The sequence below is a fragment of the Agelaius phoeniceus genome, chromosome 1 (genome assembly GCF_051311805.1).
Source record: "Agelaius phoeniceus isolate bAgePho1 chromosome 1, bAgePho1.hap1, whole genome shotgun sequence".
Taxonomy (NCBI): domain Eukaryota; kingdom Metazoa; phylum Chordata; class Aves; order Passeriformes; family Icteridae; genus Agelaius; species Agelaius phoeniceus.
This window is the reverse complement of record NC_135265.1, coordinates 6,101,657-6,128,851: the sequence shown is the minus strand read 5'-3', so window position 1 is coordinate 6,128,851 and position 27,195 is coordinate 6,101,657. Positions and strand designations below refer to the sequence as shown.

At 44.5% G+C, this 27,195-nt stretch overlaps 1 long non-coding RNA gene across 2 annotated transcripts in view; it reads right to left on the bottom strand.

The window, feature by feature from the left end:
* LOC143695525 (uncharacterized) overlaps positions 1–27,195 on the bottom strand; it is a 53,523-nt gene that overhangs the window by 25,320 nt on the left and 1,008 nt on the right. The window lies entirely within an intron of this gene.

Genomic DNA, 27,195 nt, shown 5'->3' with positions numbered 1-27,195 from the left:
CCTTCATTTGGGGATATGAGAAACAGAATTTGGGATGTGAAAGCATTATGGCTGTAAACTAGGACTTTCAAAGCAGAGGAACCAAGTTTCAGGTCCTGTTGATTTTTCAGCATATTCTCTGAATTGGTTTGAAAATACCAGCCTTGTTCCTTGCAAGCTGCAGAACTACCCAGCATCAACAGCATCCCAAACTAGCCATGTAGCCTTGCCTGAGCCACCTCAAAGAGCTGCTTTAATCACAAGAGAAGCAAAATGATCACCTCTACAAATCAGTGACAAGGAAATCAAAATCTCCAACGTGCCTCTAGTCAGGGAAACATGAGGGGATTTGTTGCTGTCTTCACAGAAAGGACAACAGATATTCCAGACCAAAGATGTGCAGCAGACTAGGCCTTGTGGGCATTAGTAAAATGGATCTAACTTCAAATTTGGTGCTAGTTTGTCTGGAGTTTTCATCATCATTCTCCATCCACCTAAATCTCTCATTTTTTATGCAAGAGCACATAGGAAATGCTGAGTTAGTTGGTAAAAACAGGAATAAGCAGTAGACTATGAGAAGGACAAGGAATTAGCTTGGGAAGATATGAATCTGTTGAGTGGAACAGTGACTTCTTTAGGGGACAAAAGATGCAGATAGATCTTGGCACCAAAGGTGGAAGGGAGGGAAAGAAATGTGTTGGTGACACCGAGCTGAGAGGCATTGCCAGTCCTGAAGGGGCTCCAGACATCCTACAGGAATGTCTGGATGACCTCACAGATTAAAATAGCAGAAAGGGGGTGAAACTGTAAACCCTGAATGCACTTTGCTTTAATTCCTGGTATAATCAAAGATCCTGTGGATTTGCTGAGATTTCAGACCCAGATGCATGGGTTAATCATGAGATGTCTGAGCTGCCAACATCCCATCGCATCATGTCAGGCTCACACAAGCCTGTGATGCATCAGGAGACATTTCCAGCCAAGCTGCAGCTGCATTAATGCCTCTGTACATGGGGCTGGTGCAGCCTCCTGTGGAACAGTGTGTACAATTCTCATCCCTGCTGTTCAAAACTGATGGATTCAGGAAGGACCACTGACCAGGGAAACATCAAACTGCTCTGCAAGATGTGCCTCCTCCTGCCTGGGAAAGACAGATGTACATAATGGTGGCATACAGGCCTATCAGGAAGGTAAACATCCAGGGGGAATAGACCTGTTAGCCTGAAGGACAACACTATCAGGAGAGCAAACAGGAATGAATTGTCCATAAATTTGAGGTAGTAAAGAGGAAGAAGAGTTCAAGCAGCAGAAGAGAGTCTGCAGCAGCATCTTCTCTAAGTCATGGAGGGAAACCCCTGGCTAGGTGTAATTTGGAGCATGGTCGTTTCTGAAAAGGAAAATATGGAATATCTGCTGCTGCAGGGATTTGTTTAAAAAAAGCAAAAAACAAAAACAAAAAACCCAAATAAAACAGAAGTACCTTTAAACCTTAGATAGCTTTCTTTCTTTTTATTATCTTTTTTTCAAGCCCACTGCCCAAATTATGTAGCATGGATGTGAAGGGGGAAGATGGAATCCTTCTAAGCAGAACTCCAGAACCTACTCTAAAAGTAAGTCCTCACTGACATGCAGTTTTGCTGTTGCTTATCTATTCTTCATACACTGAACCCAAGAGATTAATTTTTCCAGGCATTCTACAAGTGCATAAATGCAGTCCCTGCTCCAAGATCTTACAAACCAAGGCAGGACCTTTTGTTGTGCTAAAAATGTTTTATGGTGTCTCAGAATACTTTCCACGGGGGGGGGCAAAGCACTGAAATAAATTCAAAATATGCTTTTAGTGTTCAACTGATATATTAAACTGGATTATAGAGTTGTATCATAGGAAATTATCCTTGTGCTTTAGTTCCATTAGCCTACTTTAAACATGGGTATTAAAAGCAGATACTTACTTAAATACCAAACTGTGCCTGGGTTATAATCTGTTTCTCTGATATCATAGATCATTTGCAAGCCACAAAGCCCCTTTGATCTCACAGAATGCTCAACTGAACTTAAAAGGAAATTAAATGCAGAGCTCAATTTTTCATTAAATTGTCACCCACTGTTTTAGAGTTATGACTCTTCAGATCTGTTTCTTCTAACAGGTGGACAAACAGAATGTTAATACTGTGGTATCTATGGAGTTATAAAATCTGCACAGGCCAGGAGATTTTCTAATTATTATCACTTCTTTATGAGCAAGGCTAAAGGCTCATTTTTCATCACAGTCCCAGGACACCCTAAAATGTGACTGAAAAATCAGGTCTTAAAAAACTGGGGACAATTCTGTAACCTCCAACAGGTTAAGGCAATGAGAGATGAACACATTTTATAAAATTGGAGCTACAAAGATCAGGGCTTATGTGCAATTAAAGAAGTCCTTAATGGGTGTTTTGCCTTCATAAAAAATGGCAACAACTCCTTAAGACCTGCAATACACTCAGACTTTGTAAACCCAAAACTGCAGCACGAGTTCTTGCAGCTGCTTTTGCCGAGGGACATTCACAGGTAAAGAACCTCCCTGAGAGTTCCCAGCTCTCTGTGTCTCACCCAGCAGGAATGCAGGAATTGTTTTGCACCTCAGGAATGCATCTGCAGCTCCCCAAAATGCTGGCAGGGCAGCTGGGTGACAGAAGCCATAGGTGTGTGTTGCATGGCTCCCTTGCTATCTCACCCTCAGAGGAAAGATCTATTGCAGCTCCACCAAAACAGCCTTTGCTCTCTTTAATCCAAACTGTGGCAGCTCCCCATTTTAGGCTTGAAAGCCTGTGGGCTTTGGCCAGGATTGTGGTGGTAATAGATGGGCTCATCCAGCTGCCTATTAAGGGCACAGTCAGATGCTGCAGATACAGCACAGACAGGCTGGAAGGGAGAGGAGATTAGAGCTCTGCCTGTTGAATGCAGCCATTAGTAACATCCATCCATCCTTTTGGACCAGGGTTAGGGTCAAGATGTGCTGAGAGCAAAGAAGAATTAAAAGCTGAGTTGGATCTGTGAATTACCTGCTCTCCAAACTCCAGTTTTTACATTCCAGGAAGATGCTGGTGAAGGGGAATGGCTGCAATGAACGAGGCTACTCTCTGTAGCACTTTGTCTGAATTAGGCACACTTCTCTGCTTTTCATTTCTTTGTTTGCAGCAGGATTTTGCTTTAAACTAAGATTTTTTTTTTCAATTTAATTTCTAACTGCAGCACTCTTTAAATTGGATGAATTTGGGGTGGATTCTGCCAGCTCCAAAAGTCCTGTTCTTGGAAATCTGGAGTTTCATGCAGTTTTGGATAAATCTCACTCAGAGATTTCGGAAAAATTCCTGATTTGAGAACTTGGCTGAGCTTTTGTTTGTTCACACAGGCATCCCCCTTTCCCAGGAAATGGGTTCAGATCTAACATCTTCATCTGTGCACAGCCTGGCTGGCTCCTGGGCTGGCAGGAGCAGCACTGCTAGCTGTGCTTATTGCTTTTGTACCAGAACCATTAGGAAGTGAAGGGCAGGAGATGTTTTCAAACAGTGCAAGGAAAGAAATGGTGAGGATGCCTGGGTCTGCGTGGGGAGACAGACACCCCTTTCCATCCTGAATTTCAGTGAAACAGTGAAAGCACAGCTGTTATTTCCCAGAAGAAGACTTTGAAAATACCAGGCAGATGCTTTTATTAGAGGAATACAGGCAATGCTGGTACAATAAAAACTGAAGGCAACTATCTCCTCTGAGCCAGGGAGAGAGAAGAGCTCTTTGTGTGTCCTCTTTACACAGAGAGTGTGGCAGGAGCAGTATTTTAGGATGCTTTGGTAAATTAGGATGAAGGTGTATGAATTCCATGTCCAAGGCCTATTGGGAAGCACTGTGAGTTGAGTATCACAAAAGATTGCAATTGAAGACTGTCAGCCCAGGCTGGTTTTAGCTGAACCCTGGAGAAAGTAGAAGCTTCAACTATAGCCTAATGGAAAAAAAATCTCATAAAGTTGCCTTTTCCAGATATATATCTGCAAGATCACAACTGAATTGGAAAAAAATTCCTAACCAAAGGGCTGTAAGTGGATCACCTCTGAGAAATATCCTCTCCTCTTGGCACAGGACACCTTCTCCACATCCTCATTTTTGACAGGGTGAGAGGACATAGCATCAAGCTGCACAGGGGAGATTCAGGTTGGATTTGAGGAGGAATTTCTTCTTGGCAAGGGTTGTTAAATGTTGGAATGGGCTGCCCAGGGAAGTGGTGGAGTGACATCCCTGGAGGGTGTTCAGGCTGGACAGGGCACTCACTGCCACGGTGGTGTTGACACAGGGGTGGTCAGTCAAAGGTTGCCCTCAATGGTCTCAGAGGTTTTTTCCCAACCTGAATCTGTGATTCTGTGACACCTGAGTGAGAGCAATTCTACTGACATAGACTTGGTTGATCCTGATGGATTTCTTTATCTGATTGGCTTGGAGATCTTTCCTTAATTAGTAAACCAGTGTGAAAGGAATAGCTCCAAACCCCTTTGGAGTTCCCTAGGGCTGGGATCAGGCTCCAGGTGACATTATCCTCCAGCAGGGGTGAAGATGTGGCAAGACTGAAGGTTTCTGTTGAGGTCTCTCTCCTGACCACCCATGGAGGTTTATCAGGACATGCACTTGCACTCACACAAAGAGAACATCCCTGGCTAAAGGCAGCTTTAGGAGGAGGCTGAAAAAAAGCAGCAGATGGGTGCAAACATAGCAGAAGAGCATGAGGTAACAGCAAGATAGTAAAAACTAACTTGAAAATACCTTGGACCTCTTGACCCCTGCCCTATCCCCACTGTGGTGGTTTAGCTATTGTGTGAAAACAAAGAGAAGGGAGGAGCAGCTTTAAAAATGGCTCTGCAGTCAAAGGACTTTTAAAAAATTCTTTATGCTTAGTCTCCATTAGTCTTGTAATGTTAATTAGGTCTCCTGGGAAGTAAATGTTCTTCCAGGACAGCCTTTTGCTGGGAGGCAGAGTATGGATGGGAGGGAAGATGATCATTCTTTGGGAACAGAAGGCTCAGAAATCCCCTCTGATAATTGACAGGTCTGGCTTACTCACAGATTCCCCAGGATAATACCTGTCTACCTGGGTGGGAGAACCAAAACCCAGGAAATCCAGTAGTGAGGGTTAAGTCTTTCTTAGTTTGGCCATAATTTTTTAGCTTCAAAAAATGCTGTGCCCTTACAAACCAGCCCTCACCCTCTGGAGGCTGGAGGACTCCTTAGGGCTCTGGCTAACATCAGTGATGTGTTTGATATGTTTAATGCTTAGATTCAACTAGATAACCACCAATAATTAGCACTTAACCAGAAATACTTGGCCTCTGAAAGTGAGAGGAGATACTCATCACACTTCAAGCAAGCTTCCAAGTGTGTCTCATTCAAGTGCTTCAAGCCCTGTGACAGCAGGAAAGGCTCCACCCAAGGGGATCATCATTTGCACCATGGTCTTGCAGGGTCTTGATCCATTTAAGCATTTCCAAGGAACAGTTTACTGACAAATCAAAAACTTTACACCATCTTCCAGGCTCAGGAGAGCAAAGCTACCAGTATATTATATGACTACACCACATAACCTCCAGACAGAATACGTTATTAGGATTTATTAGGTTATAATCCTTTTTTGATTAAAAATTATAAATCAGCTCATGTTTGATGTTAACTCATAAATGCATAGCACATGTCAAGCAAAGCACAGTGTACATGGCCCCTGGGCATGCGTGGAGGAGCCCACCCTGCTGTTTTCATCACTTTGTACAAAATAATGGACCCCATCAAAGGATTGTGGCCCTGGCTGTGTCGGGCCATGGCTTTCAAGAGGTTAACTCTCAGAGATGGAGCATGCTAAGCTGTTGCTGTTTGATTTATTGTCCCTCCTTTGTTCTTGTTTCTCCTTGAAACATAAAAGCTTGCAGCCCACAGACTCTTGACATTTCTTTTAAATGCTCTTGTCATTCAGAAATTGCCACAGTCATCTCCTGCAACTTTGCACTTAGTGTTCCCAGCCTGCTTGGGGTTACTTGCAGGAGTTGAAAAGGAAATATGAATAGATAACAGGGCTCAATCCAGCAAGGTGGAGAGTGTCCTAGCTCTTAACCAATAACACACTTAACCATTTACTTAACTCCCAGGGTGGGAGTAGTCTGACAGAACTGTGTGGCCAATAACTGAGTTATAATCTTGAGAATGAGGTGCTGAAGAAGTCTGCAAAATAAACAGCCACAGGTGATGCTCTGCGGGATTTTTAGAGGATCTTATTGATTCAGGAGCACAATTGTGACTTGCACTGGAGCGTGCCACTTCAACGCTTTTCTAAAAATCTTCCTCTCTGGGATCTGAGGTCAGGTCCCTGGGCATTTGAATCCTCTGCTGCACAGCACAGCTGATTTTCTGCCCATCCTGACCACACCAGGCAGGTCTCCCTTTCTCTGGCAGGTGCTCATGAGGGACGAAGAGCCTTTCAATGTCCAAGACACTTCAAAAGGTTTGGAACTTATTATCCCAGACCCAAACAACTCCATGGGAAACTAATTCTCTGGGCTTTGTAGGGTTTTATTCTAGGGTTTTATTCTCAGGGCTTTTTTCTAGGGTTAAGAATGAAAGGTGAAGTCTAAGAATAAAAGTTGGGAAAGTCCTGAACTTTTGGGAAAGCACATTTATTTGCTTCAAGGCAATGCAGGAATGCCAGGCTGCCAGGTGGAGCTTCCATACCTTTATGAGCCATTGAACTAACAGCACATTTTTTAGCTCTATTAGCTACATATATAAACAGTGATGGAGCTAATCAGCTTGTAAATGGCTCCACACTCAATATGAAAACAAGCATAATATCACCTTCAATGTTGCCTTCTGAAAGGCAGCCAAAGAGAGGGAAGACACTTATCAGGACCTTCACCTATCTCCTGACCTGAGTGGTCCTGTTGATCCCAGATAGTGCTTGGGTTTGGTTTCTCACCTGTTGTGAACCTTATCCTCCAACCAGTGCTCATGCCCAGAATGGATTCTCTGTGATCTAGTCCCCGTAAACATTTTTTTTTTCTTTTCTTGGATATTTTTTTTCATTTTTCCTTTTTGGTGAAATCTATGTTTTTTGACTTATGCTTCCAAAATCCTTTTCTTTCAGCCCTGAGCTACAGGGAGCTTGAATACTAGCCAGCTCTTCCAAGGACACATGGAACTTGGATTTCCTAGTGGAATCTTGACAGTTCACTGGGCAAGAAAGTTGGGGTTTTTTTGTCTCACACACGCTGTAAATTGGAATAAAAATCTAAAGGTTTTCAAGTTGTTTGTGGCTGAATGTAGCAGTTGTTTCGATGGAAAGGTCATGGAAGTAAAGCAATTGAGGGTGGTGGAGATGGGGGTTTCAGATAGCCCCTGACAGATGAAAGGAATGGACCCAAGTTCTCAGCTTCTTGGGTAAGTGATTGAAGACAAGGTACCCATGGGAAATGAGGTCCCTTCTCCTTTCACTCTAGCCTGCCACATGCAGTGCTGCTGGAGTCCAGAGAGCACCTTGCTCTGCCTAGGGCATCCTGGGCATTTGGGGCAGACACCAGAGTGGCTGTGGCACCTGGATGGGCCTGGTGAAGGCAGGGACATCCCCAGGCATGGGGACAGCAAAACTTCAGGGAGCCTCCTCAGATGATTTTGTCAGAGAAATGGAGACACAGCTTTGCAGGCACCTGAGTGAGATGGCTTTATTTTTTTCCCAGATCTCCCAGTTCAGCTGAGGTGTTTATATTCTGTGCAGCTGCTGTTTTAAATGTTGCCCCTCGGGAGCTGCAAGATGAGGCCTCAGGTGGCTTCAGGAAGCTGTGCTGCACTGAAGAGGAACAGCTTTGTCTCAGAAATCCTGGGTGAGATAGCAGCAAGTGACATGAAAGGTGTGTTTTGCATGATGTACATTGGAAAAGCCAATTACATGTAATTAATGTTGGTTAAATGCTTTGAAGATGAAAAGCTTTCACAGAAGTGTGATTAACATCTCTTCTGTCAAAATGATTGTCTTTCTAATGTTTTAAGAAGCTTAATAGCATGCTTCAGCTTTTCAGTGTTTATCTCTGAGATGTGATGACCCCATGGAAAGCATTCACTGGAAAACTATATAAGAAAGGCCTTCAGTGGGAGTTGATGTTGGCCACAAACCAAAAGTAAAGACTGAGACACTGTGGGATAGAGATGATTTGTCTGCTGACAGCTCAGTATCTTACAAAAGTCCCTAAGCACCAAACCAGTTGAACAATGCTAAAGTATTGTTTGATACAAGCCTTTAATTGTGAGTGCTCACTGTAGGATGGCTCAAGGAGCCTATGGAAAGATGGTCTGTGTGTGCTGGATCCAGGTTTAGAAGGTGCATGGTAAGGTGTACCAGCTTAGGCTTAGCAGGAGCCCAGCACCTGGCACTGGACTAGACTGACATCTCCAAATGGGAATTTTGCCACCGGTTTCAATGAACACAAGAAATGACTACACTTGAGCATGCACAAAAATAAGCTGTTATTGACTGAAGGCTTATAGTCAATTGTCTTGCTCTGACATATTTTGCTTTCCACTGTAAATAAAGCGGATTTGATTGTAAACCATTCACAGGAGATGAGGAACAATCAGGGCCGGACACTGAACAATAGGAGTTCTGAGAAAATAGTGATTTCATACATTGGCAGTTGTTGTTATTTTCTGAAAATGAGTGCAGATGTTTTACTGTGCTGAAATCACTCAAGACTTTTACGGCAGAAAGAGGACACGGAGTAAATAAACTGGTGACAGGTATAATGAAAGGCATTCCATTTATTTGCCTGTTCAGAGCTAGTTTATTCAAGGGAGCCCTGTTTTGCCTACCACAGGCAAATCCTTGAGACCATCTTGGAGTATCTTCCTGGAAAAAAAGAATTGTGCAAGATCATTTAACAAGCCCAAGACTTCTGGATGACAATCAAATGGATTACTTAATTCTTTGTAAGCAATTCCTAGAAAGCATCAGTTCCCAGAAAAGACATATATGAAGGCTCTGCTCTTTATTTACTGGTAGGGAAACACAAGAGCTGTGCCTCCAGTAGTGAAGTGAACGTCATTTGAATTGTTCTCAGTGCTGTTGCCAATAAAAGTGTCCAGATATCACTGCACATCAGCCAGACAAGGGTCAGGAGGTTTGCAGGCCTATAGGAATGGCCCAGATCACACACTTTTCCTCTGTCAGTAAGTTATCTTCCTGTATAAGCCAATACATTTGGGTTAGGATCAGTCCCTTGAGCTTTTTCTTGTTCAGTGAAGGCTGCCAGATAGCTCTGAGTTGCTGGGACCACCTTCTCCTCCAATGCCCAGCCAACCTGGCAAAACCCTTCCCTGCACTGCCCTCCTGGCAGTGGTGGGTGAGGGGGTGCTGGGGTCAGTATTGGGATCCCTTCCAGCCATATTTGCTCTTGAGCACCAGGACAGTGCCACTCTGAGCTGTCATCCTTCAGGACAACTCTCTTGAGGTTCAACAGATCCCTCAGAAGCACCAGTGATGGGAGGTGGAGGCATTCAGCACTCACAAGGTGCCACCTTTACCCAATGCAAGGTCTGTGCTTACCTTGTCAGTCTGCACAAGGCAAACCAGGTGAGACAACTTCAGCTTCACTTGGACCTGCTAACACACGGGGAAGATAGATGAGGTCCTCAGGGCTTATCTCTGTCAGTTCACATTTATTAATACTTTGTCTGCTTTGCCTTCACTGGGATTTTACCTCAGGTTAATTACTCTGTATTTGCTAATGCCATGTAGGAACACGCATCTTTTTCCCCCGGTGAAGAGAAGCTGGATCCAGAGAAGAGCTCACTTTTCCTGCAGCTTGCTGGGGCACTGGCATCTTTGTCTTTCAAAAATGCAGTTGGAAAAAATACCAAAACCATTCTCACAAGGCTGTTGCTGCAGGAGAGGATTTACACCCTTTGCCCCCAGGCACCAAGCAATGCTGCTGGAAACCAGCTTTGTACCTATCCCTGGTATTTATTGTGATCAGACTTTCAAGTCCACCACCTTTCCTAAACACAAAATACCCAGAAAAAGAGTTTTAGAGAGAACTGCAAGACAACCTTTCGCTCAAAGGGAGGCATATGATAACTTCAGCTTTTGTTCTTGTGACCTGCCCTTGCAAGACTGAAAAGAGCTTTGAGCACACACCCAGGAGAGCAGGAAATCTCTCCCAGGGATCACTTGTAAAATAGCCCAGTTTGAAAAACATGCTGCAGAAAGAATGAAGCCTGACTGCAAAGGAGAGCGGGGTTTTTTTTTCACCCATGAATAGGATTTCGAACTAGCAGCCAAAGTGAATCATTATACATCCTTGCCATATGCCACTTTCAATCAATAAGGCCTTATGCTCTGCTAACAATCATCCTAAACCATACCTATTAACAAGAATGCACATTTTTGTAGTAATATTCCATGCACGTCACGGCACACAGACTGCAAACAGTCGAGAGCGATCACAGCCGAAGGGAGATGGCTTCTGGAGCGACGTGTGGACACACACCACACTGTAGAGGCTGCCACTCTTACACGTGTGGGCTGCCTTTCTGCTTCTTGCTCCTACAGTCTGATGGGGGTTTTTTTCCTCTCTTTTAGGCACAGTCTTGCTTGATGACCCAGACAGTTTATTTCCTGATGGCCCAAGACTTCCTCAGAAGCAGCTGATGCTCTGAGGATAAGGAGCAGCAATAGCCAGGGGAATGAGATATGGCTACAACAGGACCCCTTCAGCTTGGAGGGAGATGACAGCAGTCATCATGAACTAATCATCACTATGATGAGTTCACACCTGAACTAATCTCTCCTTGAAGATATGAAAACCTGCTATAAAAGAGACACAGGTTTTGAAGCATGTGGTGCAGGAGCAGGAAGCACAGACTTCATTTCCTACTGAAAACAGGCCACCTCTGTTTCCCACCTGCTGTTTCTTTTATCTACTTAACATTGCAAACTCCTCCTGAGGGTTGTCGTTTCTCCAAAAATACTGAGCTTGCTGCAGCAGTTATTGACTGAAATGCCACAGTCTGAGCTGCTCAGAGCAGCCAAGTCCTACACCATGGGCACGAAGCTCTCGGCAGGCTCACCCCAATAAAGCAGAAATCTGCTCTTGGGCAGGTCACCTGTGGCTCCCTTGTGAGCCAGTGGAGAGCCAGTCAATACTGTTGATGGAGGCCGCAGTGATTCATCTCTTCCTAAAGGAGATGCTTAAAACAGAGCAGATGAATGGCATAATAAACCCACCTATTTCTCCTTAATAAACTTTCCTTCTCCATAATAAACTTTCCTATTTCTGCCTGGAAAGCCCAGCGTGACAGCTCCCACTTAGAAGTCTAGTCTGTAAATACCTAAAATGAGTTGAGCCTAATCCCACCACCACCCTTAAGACCTTCCCCTGCCCTGGTGCTCTTGGTGCACCTCAGGCATTTGGTGGTGCAGCTCTCCCTGTACCCCACAGTGCACAGAAGGATGGACTGTGGATGCCACAGCAAAGAGGCAGTCCCAAAACTCAGGTAGCTGAAACATTCCACCCCTGAGCAACAGCTCACAGCCCCTGTGTGTCCCTAAGACCCCAAGCCCCCAGTTCCATGCATGGGCCAGGGCCACAGCACTGTGTGAGCTGAGATTGCACAGCCCTGGGTGCCTGGCAGTGCAGAGCTCCACACAGACTACACAAAGTCCTGATGACTAAGGATCCTGGATTAGTAGAGCATGTACAGTATGGCAAGTCCTGGTACAATGGCCTTCAGATGCTACCACATCAAAACCCCTTCTATCTTCCTCTCAAAGAGTGAACTTAAGCTTTGCTTATTCCTGTTTTACATCTAAAGGCTGTTTCTGCAAGCCTTGTGTAGATAATTGCACATTGTCTATGTGACACTCTTCCTGAGTAATCCTTGTGTGTTTTGCAGGGTTCAACATAAAAAAATTGTTGCTAATCAAAAGGCATTGCTGCTCAGATGTTTCTGCGTTGCAAAATAACCCCCAGTCAATCAAAACTCCTTCAAACAACCCCTGTCTATGCTTTCTGCTTTGCAACCTTGTTTCCTGTGGGCGAAGGTGGGAAAGGAGAACGTGCTTACCTTTGAGCACAAAACTGTGCAACTTTGGGTGTCAGTGATACCTCCAAAATATAGCTGAGGTGCTACAGTGCCCTTTTTCTGGCTCTCTGTGCAAGTACACATCCATAATAGCATCATCTGTCACAAAGATTTCACTTTGTTTCTTCCTCTCTGACACAGTATGCACCCATTGAATGGAGAAATCCTTATTCCTCACACAGTTCTTCTTGCCTTTGATGAAGATTTGCAATCCTGGAAGGACTGTGCAAAGTTAATTCTACAAATTTATCATAATTGCAGATATTAATGATGTACAAGATACTGGATCCAGAACCAGAGAACTGGCCAAACTGCTGCAGTCTATTTTATGTGTGAAGTAAATATATATGATCAAAGGGTTACTTCTGGCTTGAAAAGGCATTAATACTACTAACTGTGATGGTGTTCACAGGGGTCTGAGGATGAGGGAAGAGACAAGAATCTGACTCTATGTTTTAGAAGGCTTGATTTATTATTTTATGATCTATATTACATTTAAACTATACTAAAAGAATAGAAGAAAGTGTTTCATCAGAAGGCTAGCTAAGAATAGAAAAAGAAGAATGATAACAAAAGCTTGAGTCTCGGACAGAGAGTCTGAGCCAGCTGGGCTGTGATTGGCCATTAATTAGAAACAACCACATGAGACCAATCACAGATCCCCCTGTTGCATTCCACAGCAGCAGATAACCATTGTTTACATTTTGTTCCTGAGGCCTCTCAGCTTCTCAGGAGGAAAAATCTTAAGGAAAGGACTTTTCATAAAATGTGTCTGTGACAATTAATATCAGCTGAACAAACTAAACCACATGTTTAAGTGTTTAGTGTAGATGTTGACCCTATGGCATCCTCTCCCTTCTTTTGAACATCCACAGACACTTTAGAGATCTTTAGGAATGAGAGCAGTCAAGGTGGGCAGAAAATAAATTTTGCCATCACAAGAATGCTCAAGACCATAAGGGATGAAATCTCAAAATCACAGCCCCAGAAACCAATCCCCACGATGACAAAAGCAGAGAGTCCCATCTAGTTTCACATCTGGAAAACACAGACAAACACCTCCTAACACGCTTGGCTGCTGTTTCTGGCCCATGCAAGATGCACCTGCTCCCAAAGCAGCCCTGCATCCCAGGGGATCCTGTGAAGGCATGGATGGGGGTGTACCTTCCTTATGGTAAAGCCAGCAGATGGCTTTACTGGGGCTGAGCAAACAAGGTGGTGGATATTTCACCCAGAAAGGCTCCTTTTACATGACTTTAAAGGGCTGTGGCTGGTTGAAGGATGGATTCTGATTTGCCCGTGGCCATTTCTCCCTGTGGTGTCCCCAGGCAGGGCATGCTGAGTATTTGGGACTCAGGGCTGCTTCCTCACAGGTGTCCTCTCTGACTTTGCAGGAAGGATGGCACCCATTGAGATAATGATTCCATTTCTCCACACTACACCCAGAAATGCAGCTCCATCTCCTACATTAGTGTGTTTTTTCAGACACAGCCACTGGGACTGACTCTGCACGGACATGTTGGGCTGCATTCAGAGCAAACTCAACTCCCTGAGCTGCAGCTAATTAGAAAGTGCTTCCAGTGGGTGAGAGAAGAGCTTCAGCCAAACTGTGATCTCCAGCCAGACTTCAAATCCACACCCCCAGCAACAGCACAAGTGTGTTTCCTACCCTGTGCAGACATTTATTAGTATTTGTGTGTTGTCAGTTTTTTCATCCCTCATTTCCCTTTACGTAGTTTTATTTTTCCCAGTCAATAAGAGTGATTTTATTGTACTTAATTAGATTTCTTTAGGTTTCCCATAGTAATTAATGCACTTTTCTTCGGCAGTATAACCTATTACAGTAGTTAAAATATTAAATCATGACTGTTGCCAGATGTAAAGGAACAAGAAACATAAGTTTTTCAATAACCACTTTGTCTTCATCTTTTGAATTAGTTTGCAGCCTGCTTTACATTTTTGGATAAGTAATAAGATTTGTTGATTTGAATGAAGAACAATATAAAAATAAATTGCATAGTACTTTTAATTACATAGTCTTAATTTTTTGTGGTGACACTCCAGGCTCTCATATAATGTTGTTTAATGTTTACATCTCTTTATTGATTTGATAATTTAGATACAGAAATGTGGTTTAATTTGCAAATTTCTACATTCATCGTCAGGGTGCTGTGCTCATTAAGGAATCAGGGGAATTGTGCATTTTCCCCCATCTCCTTCACACACACACAGAGGGATGGATGTTCTATATTTGCTTTTTCTTAGGCAGCAAAGCTCAGCTACAGAGATGTTTTTCTTCTCCACTGTTGTGTGACCATGAACCTCCCCGTGTTGGACATTCCAGACCAGGGGGCTCAGTGTGAATGGGCTGCTGTTGAGTTTGTGAGGGCCCCCAGGATGAGGTGAGAGATGAGGGAATCTGACTCCATGTTCTCAGAAAGCTGATTTTATGATATTATTATTAAAATAATTATATTATATTATATTATATTATATTATATTATATTATATTATATTATATTATATTATATTATATTATATTATATTATATTATATTATATTATATTATATTAATGCTATACTAAAACTATACTAGAGAAAGAGAAGGATACAGACAGAAGGCTTAACAAGAATTAATAACAAAAACTTGTGACTGACTCCTCGGAGTCTGACACAGCTGATGGTGATTGGTCACTAAGTTAAAACAATTCACATGGAACCAATCAAACATGCACCTGTTGGTAAACGATCCCCAGACCACATTCCAAAGCAGCAAACACAGGAGAAGCAATCAGATAATTCTTGGTTTCATTCTTTTCTGAGGCTTCTCAGCTTCCAAGGAGAAGAAATCCTGGGGAAGGGATTTTTCAGAAAATGTGACAGTGAGACAGTGACAGGCTGCTGCTCCAGGGAGCTCCTATTTGGGGACTGCTTGGCTGTGGTTGAAGATAGTGGTGGGCAGGGGACACATCAGCCTTGGTGGGCTTTTATCTTCACCTGGGAAGTCAAATACCCTCAGAGAACTGAAAGGGGTTTGAGTCCACCCTCCCCACTGCAGAGGGCATGGTGGGAGCAGATCTTGCAAAACTCCACAGGAAATGTGGGATGAGCCCCAACATCTCTAACCCACCTCTTCACTCACCCCAGCTCTCCTGGGATGGGGCCTTGGACATGTCTCCATCCTACCCCAGGCACTGACAGCCCCCTGGCTGAATTCCCCCTCTGGAAACTGAGGTGGTCGTAGTTTAGGTTTAGTGCTCCAAGCATACTTCAGAGTTTCTACAAGTTAAGCAAAATTAAACTTTTCTTTCAAAAATCCATCACCACAAAACTGTTTTCCCCTCCTCTTCATTAATGATTTACTTCTGTGGAATAAATGCACCAACTGAGGACAGAATCATTATTAAAATCTCAGTTAACAACACAATATTACTTTGGTCCTTTCATTTCCTCCGCTATTATAAAATTCAAGATTCATTTCACTTATTAATATTAGCAATCTATTTTTTTTTTAATTTTGATCAGGCACAAATTAAAAGAGGAATGATATTATGGAACTGGCACTAGAACTTATTCCTTCTTACTCTTTTTTGTAAAATTTGCTTTCCCCCTTCCATCAGTTATTTCTTTGCATCTAATACTGCCTTATTTTGCACTGATATTCTGGGTTACTTCATTGGATACCTGGCATTACTCCCATGGAAGTCAACTGGAAGGGGCCCAAGAGAATTTATTGGAAGGTGATTAAAATTAAGGGTCAATGAAAAGAAAGGCTGGCACATGGGTTTGGGAGCAAGGGAGCTGGACTCTGGTCTGAGCCCTGCCATGAAATTGCTCTGTGACTCTGTGCAAGTCATTTTATTTCTCTGTTCTGCAGTTTCCATGTGTTTAAAATAGGAGCAGGAGTGTTTGCTGCTCATTGTGGAAGTCTCCCAGCAAATAAAACATGAGGTATCAGGGCTAACTGAGCAGGCAGGCACAGACCCTTCTCTCAGGAAAGCTGAGCAGCAGCAGACAGTGAGGACAGGGCAGAACACAGACACACTATTTTTTTGAGGGCTTACAAATTGCTCCTGTTCCCTTTATAACTGATCATTGTTGTTGGGCTCTAATGAGATTTCCCTTGTGCCTCTGTAACACTAAATATAACCTGTGATATTCCTCATGTGAGCATCTCCTTGTGAAAGAAAAGCTGGATTTTCAATCCTTTAGAATAACCAGCTTCTCCAGTTATAGCACACGTACTTCTCAGCTTGATTCTGTGCCCCCACAATCCTGGGAGCTGCACATCAGCTCAATATGCATTTGATTGCTCTTGCAATCCTCTTGATTACAAACAGGGGATTGCTATTGTGGCAGGACTTCCCAAAGGCTGAAGAACTGAATTCCAGTGATTTCAGTGGCAACTGGAAGAAATAGGAAAAAAAATCAGATGGATAAATCCCTTTAAGAGGCTCCCAGTACAATCAACAACACCTCAATCCCTGAAAGAGCTTTGTCTAACAACTCCCTGCAGTGCCAGTTCCAGGAGAGCCTGTGGGAATATCCCTGAGCTGAGCTATCCAAAACACTGGGAATTTTTCCTGATCTTTTACCTGTGTTGCTCCTGCTGCAGCTGAAGCCCATTATTCCCCTATTTGCAGAAGGTACAAGGACACATTGTGCCACTTTGCATCAGCCTTGCACACATTTGGCAACTTGTTTTGTCTCAGCTCAGTCCCCTCTTCAGGCCACACGCTTCTCTCTCTCAGCTTTACCTCAATGGCAAATGTTCTACACCTCCAGCCACTCCTCAGGCACCTCTTTGGGCTTTTCTCAGATGCTTCCTGAGGTGAGGAAATTGTCCTTGAGCCAAGACCATTGCCAAGTGAAATGGAGAGGTTGTCCCATGACTTCTGCAGTGGGCCCCTCAGAACAGGCATCCCAGGAGAGCTCCTGGATTTCTGCAGCACTGGGTTTGTGCTGTACTCCCAAGCATCACAGTCCTGCATCTTTTCCCCCATGGCAGAGGCCTGGCCAATTGCTCTTCATCTTGCATTTGAGAAATTGATTTTAACTCCCCTGCCAGGGAGTGCAACATTTTAATTACTTCTGTGGATAAAGTCTGTTGTTCCCATTCTGATCTGGACTTAAGAGATAAGTAAAGCAAAGCCTATCAGAAATTCTGCAGAATCTTGAGCTGGAACCCAGGATAGCAGAATACCCCAACCAGTACCTCTGCCATATGTCCTTCACCCTTCTCATCCTTGCCTCAAGCTATCCTTGTTTTTTTTTGGGTTTTTTTAAATCTTCTTTATCCTCCATTTTTTTTTTAATTCTTTTCTCACCTGGTATTAGTAGCCACTTGCAACCATTTGAACAAATGTAGGTGAATAATTAAGGGTCTGTGCACCGTCCCACAGCACGGATAGGCCACAAGAATAGGAAACAGATTGTTTGCATCCTGTATTACTGATAATTTCCCAGCTGCCAGTGCCTGTTTCTCAACACAAATGAGTGGCAAAAATAAAGGACAATATCAGTGGCCTTTGGGAGCAAGAGAGGACTGGATGCATAAAGGCCCAGGAAAGTCAAGACATAAAATTCAGTCTTCCTTACAAAGGACCTAATCCCTATTTAGGGAGCACCAAGACACCTACAAATAGATAAAAACTTGAGGCTGGCTATAAAAATATTTCTGTTTCATTCGTCTGAAATCCACAGAGAGGCACTACTGATGCCAAGAACCCATAATAATACCCTGGCATCACAACCTGCAGGGCTGTCTGCTCTCACTTGTGAATACATTTATCACTGATAATGTACCAAAATGTCCAAGAGCTGAATCCTGGGAAGGAAAGCATGTTCTCATAGGCATGATTGGGTGCAGCAGGACTTTTTCTGCATCTGTACTGGCAATGTGTCACTCTCACCTCCCTGCAAAACTGATGGAGCAGTTACTGGAATCTTAACAGAATAGTTTTTACACTTCATATTTGTTATGACACATGGAATGTCCTATGCAGAAAGTGCACTGACACAGCTTGGCAAGGAAGAGTTGGTAGGCAGGTAAAGAGGCAAGACCAAGGTGGAAGAACATGAAAGCCAGAAATGGCTTGGATGAGTCCATCAGAGAGCTCTTCAGCATCCCAGTGATCTGCAATGCAACTGGGAGGGGTGGATCCAGAGGAACCCCCCAGAGCTGAAGAGTAGATGACAGAGATGCTGGCATGGGGAGTCCATGGACTTTAGCAAGGAAATTTAGCCCTGAGATATGGGTAAGCAGCCAAGGGATGGAGTGAGGATCATGCTTCCCAACCAGAAATAAAAGGAAGGGGCAAAATAATTGTTTGATTGTTTGATTGATTTGATTTTGGATTGTTTGATTTTGGCAGTATGAGGAGAGACAATCTTCCCATGTGAAAAAGCTGGAGAAGAGAGAAAAGGAGGAATTGTTTCCCATGTGCTCAGTAAGGACCAAATTACATCAGGAAAGGCTGAGGTTACACAGGAGGAAAAAAGTTCTGCAGGTGAAACTCTTAATGCCCTGGGAGGCTGGAGCACTGCAGGAAGAGGTTGGATGAGCATTTACCAGAAATGCCATAGGTCAATCAACCACTGCCAAGGGGAGGAGGATGGATGGGATGATATGTGAAGATCCCTTCCAACATTATCTCCCTGCTTGCACACTGCCAGGATGTGGGATGAGCTTTGTCCAGGAGGGTTACACCAGCATGCCCACACAAGACAGGCACTTTACAGTATAAAAGCCAACTCTGCTCTCAATAAAGAAAAAAAGGAAAACTACCTTGTTATAATGTCCAATTCATTACTCAATACCATGTAACACAATAATGTTGCACTTTCAATCTTGCTGCATCTGCCTTGCTCTATTTATACTGTGGTCTTGAGTGTTTATCATCTCCTGCTAATGGCAATAGAGGATTTGCCACAAAAACTTAATTATTTGCCTTCTCTGAGAGGGTATTTTTCCTGATTAAAGCCTTCCTGAGAGCAAGGCAGGAAGCACTCAGCCCCACCGGGCATTCTTATACCCTAACCACTGAAATCTGGGACAAAGGCCAATAATCTGGGACAAACTCTAAAAATACACCAAACACTCCAGGACATATTTTATTGGTCCTTCCACACATGCCTTGAGTGTGTCAGGAGGCACAAGGCCACAGGTAACAGTGAAAGTTAACCCTGCAGTGCAGTCCAGCTGGCAGCAGCAGGGATATGGATGATTTTCTTCAGCAAAGCCATTTCAAAGGGACATGGCACCTCTGTAAGAAACTTTCCTGTTGTTAAATCTTAATTGCAACCAGCTTAAAAAGCCTGAATTGAGCTTTTTAAATAAAACAGTGGAATTTGAAAGATATTCTTCTGCCAACTGAACACCTGGGGAGAGAGGAAGGCGAGGGAGGGAGAGATGACAGGCTTTGGCTCTAGGCTGCTGTAGCCACCATATGTGCTTTAAAAGACCTGCATTGCATTTCCAGGTAAAACACCAACACCTGAACACAATATGGGTGAAAACTCCTATCCTCTTTCACAGGGGATGGTGACTTCAGCAGAAAAGGTGGAGGGGCAGTCCGAGGGCTCTCCTCACCCTGCAGCTTCAAGGGCTGTTCTATTCCCAGGCTCTTTTTCAGGTGCTGCAAAACCCCAGAGGTTCTGCTGGCAGCCACCCAAAGGCAGGCAGCACTTCAGGCTGCCCTGACCTGGCTCAAACACTCTCCAAGCCCAGCGCAGGTTTCACACCCTGCCCTGCCCCAGGCAGTGTCAGCAGCGTGGGCTGTTGTGCACAGCAAAGTGGAACGACCAGGGCACCTCAGCAGCCCCACACCTGCAGTGTCACACCTTGGCTGGCCTCCTGCCAACGATGGGGACATTTTCTATAGCCCTTCTGCTTGTCCCTCTCTTGCAGAGGCTTTGTAGACAGCAAGAATGCCAGGAAAATGATGGACCTGCATTTATTTACCTTCGGCTTTTAATGGAAGGAGGACAGAATGCTTTATGGCCACAGAGCAAGAGATTAATAGATTGCCATTACTGGAGGCTGTCAGTCAATAGGGCTGTCACCAAGAAGTGATTCCAGTGTTACTACACCAATTTGAGAACACATTTTCCTGCCAGGCAACCAGGCAGTCTTAAACAGAAGGAATTTTGCTGCCGTGGCACTTGGTAAACTGTTTGAATGGTCACGTACCATCAGCTGCTAGAAATACCTCCCTTCCACTGAATTTAACCTGCACTCACTTCAGCTGGTTGCAACACATGCTCTAGGAAGTTAGAAATATTTACTTTTTTATGAGCTGCACCTCGTCAATGCTGTTATTTGTATTTTACAGGGAATCTGAGGCAGAGAGCTTAAAAGCCTGAGATGTCTAAAGTAGGATTGTAGTTTGCTTATCTCTCTCTCTCTCTCTCTCTCTCTATATATATATATATCTAAACTGTGCTTTTCCTGACTCCTGGTCACTGGCTTCAGAGCAGCCAGAGCTATTGTACCTGAGGTTGAGGGAAGGCCCTCTGTGAGCTGTGAAAGCAGCACAGTCTGGTGTTCCAGGGGAATTTGAATATTGGTTTCTCAACACTAAAAGGCAGAGTAGTGCTTGAGGGCATAAGACAAAGCTGTCAACCACAGTAGCCTTAAGAACAGTGCTTCTCAATGAAGGAAATACCTGAAAGGAGCCTCAAACATCAGGCAGTCCTTTAGCACTGTGACCTGGGTTAAAAAAGGATAGAAAATGCAGTCTTTTACCAATTAAACATATACTGTCATTGCAGAATTCGTCATGTGGTGTCCCTTATCGTCCTTGTCTGAGGACAGGGGTCTCCAAGTTGTGTGTGGGTGTGCTTTGGTACCTAGCAAGCTGGCATGACCTGGGGGTATGGACTAGAGCCCAGATTCTCCTTTTTGGGGGCAGGTAACATGCCAATGGCATAGTCACTATCCAGCATCAGCCATCCTCTAGAGCCTTCATGCAATTAAGTTCCCCACCCAAAAGGCCAGACAATCTCTCCTGAATTTAAAGAGGAATAATTATACAACAACTGCTGGTTACAGTGGTAAAAATAATGAGCTATGCCCCAGAAGTCCTAACAAAATCCATGGATGAGTAAAATGACACTAAAGCTCCGACCTGAACAAAGCTTTGGCACGTGGCTCTGATGCCAGCTGACATGTGCCAGTGGCTGGTATTTACACTCTAATCAAAACAGCGCTGAAAACCAAGGAAAAAGTTCAAATTCTGGGGGACAGCAAAACTGCTGGATTGTGGGCATTTCAGAAACAAATCCCTTTGCTCCGTATATTCCCTGCTAATTTGTCAACATCTGATGCCTTGCTCTTTAGTCTGGAGCTAAGAAAAGCTATCAAAAAATATAGTTTAGGGCCCATTCTGTCTGCTGCATCACTTGCTATTTTTGCTAGCTGCACTGAAGCCAGACTGCAAAGGGCAAATTTGTCAACAAGGGTGGGCTTTTTTAGTGTGAAGCCCAAGGGCTCCCACAGACAGCAGCAGAGACTATCTGCATCCACGTCTGGAAGTTCAGGCTCTCATTTCAAGCTGCTTCAAATATAGAAATTCCAGCAAAGTTAATTGTAGCTGCATTATGGAGAGGTGACAGCAGCGAGTCCTTAGAAAGCTGGGGAAGGTCTAAATCTGCTTCAGTCATGTTCCCTTTGGAGTTAGGCAAATCCACTGGGAGCAGAGGATATTACCCAGGCTGATACTGGGTAAAACCCCTACTGGGAAATTTGGCCAGTGAGATTTGATTTTGTTGACCACAAAGCAACAGCATTTGTTGAAAATAAGGACAAGGCTCTTTAGCAAACCCACCTTTTCTCCACCTGTTGAGAACTGTGCAACATCACCCTGCTGTATCAACTGGTCTGTGCTTTTAAAAGCTCCCTAATTCTGCTCACAGCTGAGAACTTGCCTTACTGTTATATTAAGAAACAGCTCCATGGTGTGGGTTGGTTATTACAGGGAAGCACTTAATTACAATAAAATGTGTAGTTAAAGTGACAATTTATTTACTCAAGGTTATGAATATAAATTGGTTTTTCTTACCCATGCATTTTAAAATGGGGAGGTAGAGGCTGGGATCCCAGGAGTTTCTTTAGGCTGGGGGTGATTTTCTGCAAGTAGCTTTAGGGACCAATGTGAAAAGTGAAGCCTGTGAACCAGTTTGCTGCCTTGAGGCCACAGCACACAGCTCCCACCTGTTGCAAATAATGTGAGTTTTGCTTAAGAAGTCTGGAAATGGGTCCCTTTAATTGCACCAGGGCTCTGTAACCTGCAGTGAACCAACGCTGAGCTGAAAAATAAATCCCCGTTAGTGAACACTTGAAGAGATAAAGAAAATGCTGGGTCCTCTCCTCCCAGTATTTTCCATGTTTTATAACACCTCTGTCAGTATAAATTTCCATTCCCTGAAGAAATTACACTTCATGAGTGCTACAATAGGATTTTAAGATAAATGACATGCGAGCACTGCAGTTTTCCGCAGGCTTAAGTGATCCAAGTATCTTAATCACGTGCACAGTATCAAAATACATGAATTCGACTTGTTACAGGAGTCACACGAGAAAGATTGAGTGTCATATGAGGCTGCAAAGCACAAACCACCTCAGCTAAAATTTATTTTAGCACGGGAGAGTTTTTTAACTGTTAAGTATAACTATTTAAAAGCAGTCTGAGCTGTGCAGCTCTAATGATAAGTGAAAACAACAAAACCAGCTCTTGAAAGCGCTGCTGGTAAGGGCACTTCTTGCAAGCACTGCCTGCTCTGAGCACTTGCTGCCTTTATTCACCACTATTTCCGAAATTCTTGGAAGGCTGATGAAGTTTTTAAGTGTCATCTTGCCAAGGCTGTAACATTATCTCCAGTGACAATACTCACTCCTGGGCATTGGTGTTGCAAGAAGAGAAAACATTTTAGCTTTTTGGGCGGGTAAACACCTCCCTGTGAAACGCTGCAAACTGACACCGCGATATTTTCTGAAAAATCCCTTCACCAGGATTTCTTTTCCTGGGAAGATGAGAAGCCTCAGCTTCTCCATATTTTGCTGCTCTGGAATGTGGTCTGGAGATTGTCTATCCAAACATGTGAATTGCTTTTAATTAATGACCAGACACCATCAGCTGTGTCGGACTCTGAGGAGTCAGTTACGAGCTTTCATTATCATTCTTTTCTAGCCTGCTGATGTATCCTTTCTCTATAGTTTAGTATATTTTAGTATATAATTTATTTTAATATAATATAATATCATAAAATAATAAATCAACCCTCTGGAATTCTCATCTCTCACTTCATCCTGGGGACCCTCACAAACACCACGGCAAACAAGATGGGAGGGTGTGACTGTGTTTACAGAGGTTTGAGGATGAGGGAAGAGACAAGGATTTGATTCTATGTTTTAGAAGGTTTCATTTATTATTTTATGATATATATTATATTAAAATTATACTAAAAGAATAGAAGAAAGGTTTTCATTAGAAGGTTTTCATTAGAAGGTTTTCATTTTCTATTCTAGCTAAGAATAGAAAAAGAAAGAATGAATAACAAAGGTTTGTGTCTCGGACAGAGTCCGAGCTAGTTGACTGTGATTGGTTATTAATTAGAAACAACTTTATGAGACTAATTACAGATCTACTTGTTGCATTCTACAGCAGCAGATAACCATTGTTTACATTTTGTTCTTGAGGCCTCTCAGCTTCTCAGGAGGAAAGGATTTAAAGGACTTCTCCTTAAGGAAAGGATTTTTCATAAAAGATGTCTGCGACAGGAGGGAGTTTAACAAATGAAACTTCAGGGCGTCATAAACCCCTGGGCAAAAATCCCCCGAGGTTCAGCTCTGGGGGGTGGATCAGCGTGCCTGTGCCACACAGCAGGAGCTGCCCTGGTGCAGGAAGGCCAGGCTGTGCCTGTCCCACCGGGTGGCTTTAGGACAACATCCGAAACGCCCTGGGCGCGTTTCCTCAAAAGCGACGACAGGCGCGTGATGGACGCGCTGCCGAGCCCCTGCCTGCAGAGCAGCCATTCAGGTGCTGTGCAATGGAGCTTTTCATAGCACAGCCAGGATTAAAAATAGGAGCAGAGCTGGCCAGGGAGTGCTCTGAGCCCAGGCAGGGACGCAGCCCGAGCGATCCTGTGTTACTCACCCCGCCTGCTCCCCAGGGCTGGTGTTTTCTTGGACCGAGCTAAATGTCTCGTTTTAGCTGATCATGGGGATGCTGGTACAGTGAAACACCAGGTCATATTTTATCACCCCACATATTTCTCCATACTTCAGCCACGCGGTAGCTGTTTGACAATTTATTCCCCAAATGAAATAAACAGAAATATTGACTCATTATTTGCTTTCAAATGAAATAAGCAGCTTTATAGGAAATATTGACACATTATTTGTCACTTCTCTTGAGGCTCCAAATGCATCTTGAGCTGCTGCAGCCCACAGCCAGGACATTTACTTCTCCTTTGACAACTGATTTCCATTCCCTTTTGCATCTTGCCTGGCCTTCTCAGTGATTTTTGCCACAAGCAGGTGACAAACATTTTGGTGACAAAATCAGTCCTCACTGTGTGCAGATTAAGAAGCAACAAACCCAAACCCTACTTGTGTGTTTCTGAACAAACAGTGATCACCACTGACCCGTCCCTTTGACAGACACATCTTATTTTCTGTTCTTGGTTTCACCAGCTGTGTGGCAATATCCACCTTGCTATTTCTGTGCCATAGAACTAGTTCAGAACTTGATCTTTGCGGGCTTTTGCTCTAAAAATGATTTTCTTGAGCCTTTTACATGGCTTTACTAATTGCACTGCCCTTCAGTGCATGTGTTAGCTGTAACTTTTCCCCCCAAGAGTATCGTGTTTAAAGTCACAACCACCGTGCTCCTGCCAACGTATTCCTCTTAACTTACAGGAAACCTATGAATGAGGTATGATACCATGAATGATACTATTAATCACTTTATTGCAACTGCACCCTGGAATCCCATTCACTGTCGAGACCTTGTTACACAAGTGCTGTACGTATATAAAAACAGTCTCCAGCTTCAAAGTGCTTACAAGCCTTTGTAAAAGCCTCCTGAAGTTTTCTGTGAACTTGTTACTGTAAGAAGAAGAAGGAAAAAAATTACATATTTCTTCTTGGAACAAAATGCTTTTCAAACTTTTAGAAGAACGATTCATGTTTATTCTTATCTCCCTCCAGAGGAAAAAGAAAATGAGTTTAGGAATATTTTCAGCCTTAGTCCCCATCGGATGAATTTGAGGGAGCTGACCTGCGATTCACTGCTGTGCACAGCATCCATCCCTGCCACACTCCTCTCTCTGATGAGTCAGTGGACCTCACAGACCCAAAGTCTTGAGAATGACCTGACTTCAGCATCTCCCCCTTCCTCCTCCTTCCCCTTAAGAGTCCTTTGCTGCTCCCTATAGCCATATTATTTAAGTTAGAATTAAAATAAAATCGTGGAGAGCGTTCAATTCCTGTAATCCTGGCAATGGAGAAAACCTTATTAACCCTGAAATGGCCTAAAAAAGGATTCTGCTGAGGTGTCCCTTCTGCCCTGGGGACCCTGCACACTGAGCCATTGCTCCTGCTGGATCTTGGGGTCAAGAGGCTGTTGGGCACAAGCAGGGAGCACACATTCCCAGTGTCTGGAAGTGGAGAATTGTTTTTTCTGCAAGGACACTGCTTATTCCTGGCCCTGGTGGGGGCTGTGCTGCCCTCTCCACTGGGAAGGCAAGGAGCCAGAGAATTTCTCCAAGACAATGAGGTGGCTTTGCCCCGTGCTACCCCACCCTCCACCCCATTCACAGCCCTGCCCTCCACCATTCCCTGCCCCAATCCCCCCCAGCCACCCCCTGCCCTTAAAACCTCCCCCCTCAGCCCCCTCTGCCACCCCCTGCCCCTGTCTGCACTCCCCCCACTCCCTGCTCCTAATGCCCCCAGTCATTCCCTGTCCCTAAAGCCTCTGCCCTGCCACCCCCTGCCCCTAAACCTGTCTCCTGCAGCCTCCTGCCCCCAAACCTCACCACAGTCCCCTGTCCCTATCCACACACACTCTCTGCCACCCCCTGGCCTGATCCACTTCCCTAAATCTCACTCCCTCCACCATTCCCTGCCCTATTTGCACTTCCTGCAACCCCTGCCCCTAAACCCCCTAAACCATCCCTGCCCCATAACCTGTCCCATCCACGCACACCTTCCACCACCCTCTTCCCCTAACCCTTCCTCTCCAAACACTCCCTACAACTGCCCCCCACCCCTAAACCTCTCTTCCTGTCCCCCCTGCCCCTAAATCTCCCCCCTTCTCCTGAACCTCCCCCCTGCAGCCCCTTGCCCCAAAACCTGCTTCTATCCACACTGCCAAATTCTGTCCCTAAATCTCCCCTTTCCCCTAGACTTTCCCCCACAGCATCCTGTCTTCAAACCTGCCCCTATCCACACATATCCTCCACCTTGCCCTGTCCCTAAATCTTCTGCCCCTAAATTTCTCCCACCAGCCCGCTCCACCATCCCCTGCCCTATTTGCATTTCCCCCACTCCCTGCCCCACAGTCTCTTCCTGCCACCCCCATGTCCCTAAACCTGCCCCTGTCCACATACACTCTCTGCCACCTTCTGGCCCTAAATCTCCACCCCCAAATCTCCACTTCCAGGCCCTGCCCCTAAAGCTGCTGCGATGCACACATCCCTTCAGCCACCTTCTGCCCCTAAACCTCCATCCCCGCACAACCCTCTGTTCCTAAACCTGCCCTTATCCATACACACCCTCTGCACACTTTTCCCCTAAACCTCTCCCTCCAGCTCCTGCCCCTACACCCTCTCCCAAACCTCCCACCCCAGCAGTGCCCTGCCCCTATCCACACACACCTCTTTGCCTCTTTATGCCCCTAAATCTGCACTCCTACGCTCTGCCCCTAAATCTCTCCTCTGCAGCCCCCTGCCCCTAAACCTGCCCATATCCACACTGATCTCCTCTGCCCCTTTATGCCCCTAAACCTGCCCATATCCACATACACCCTCCGCAGCCCCCTGCCCCTAAACCTGCCCATATCCACATACACCCTCCGC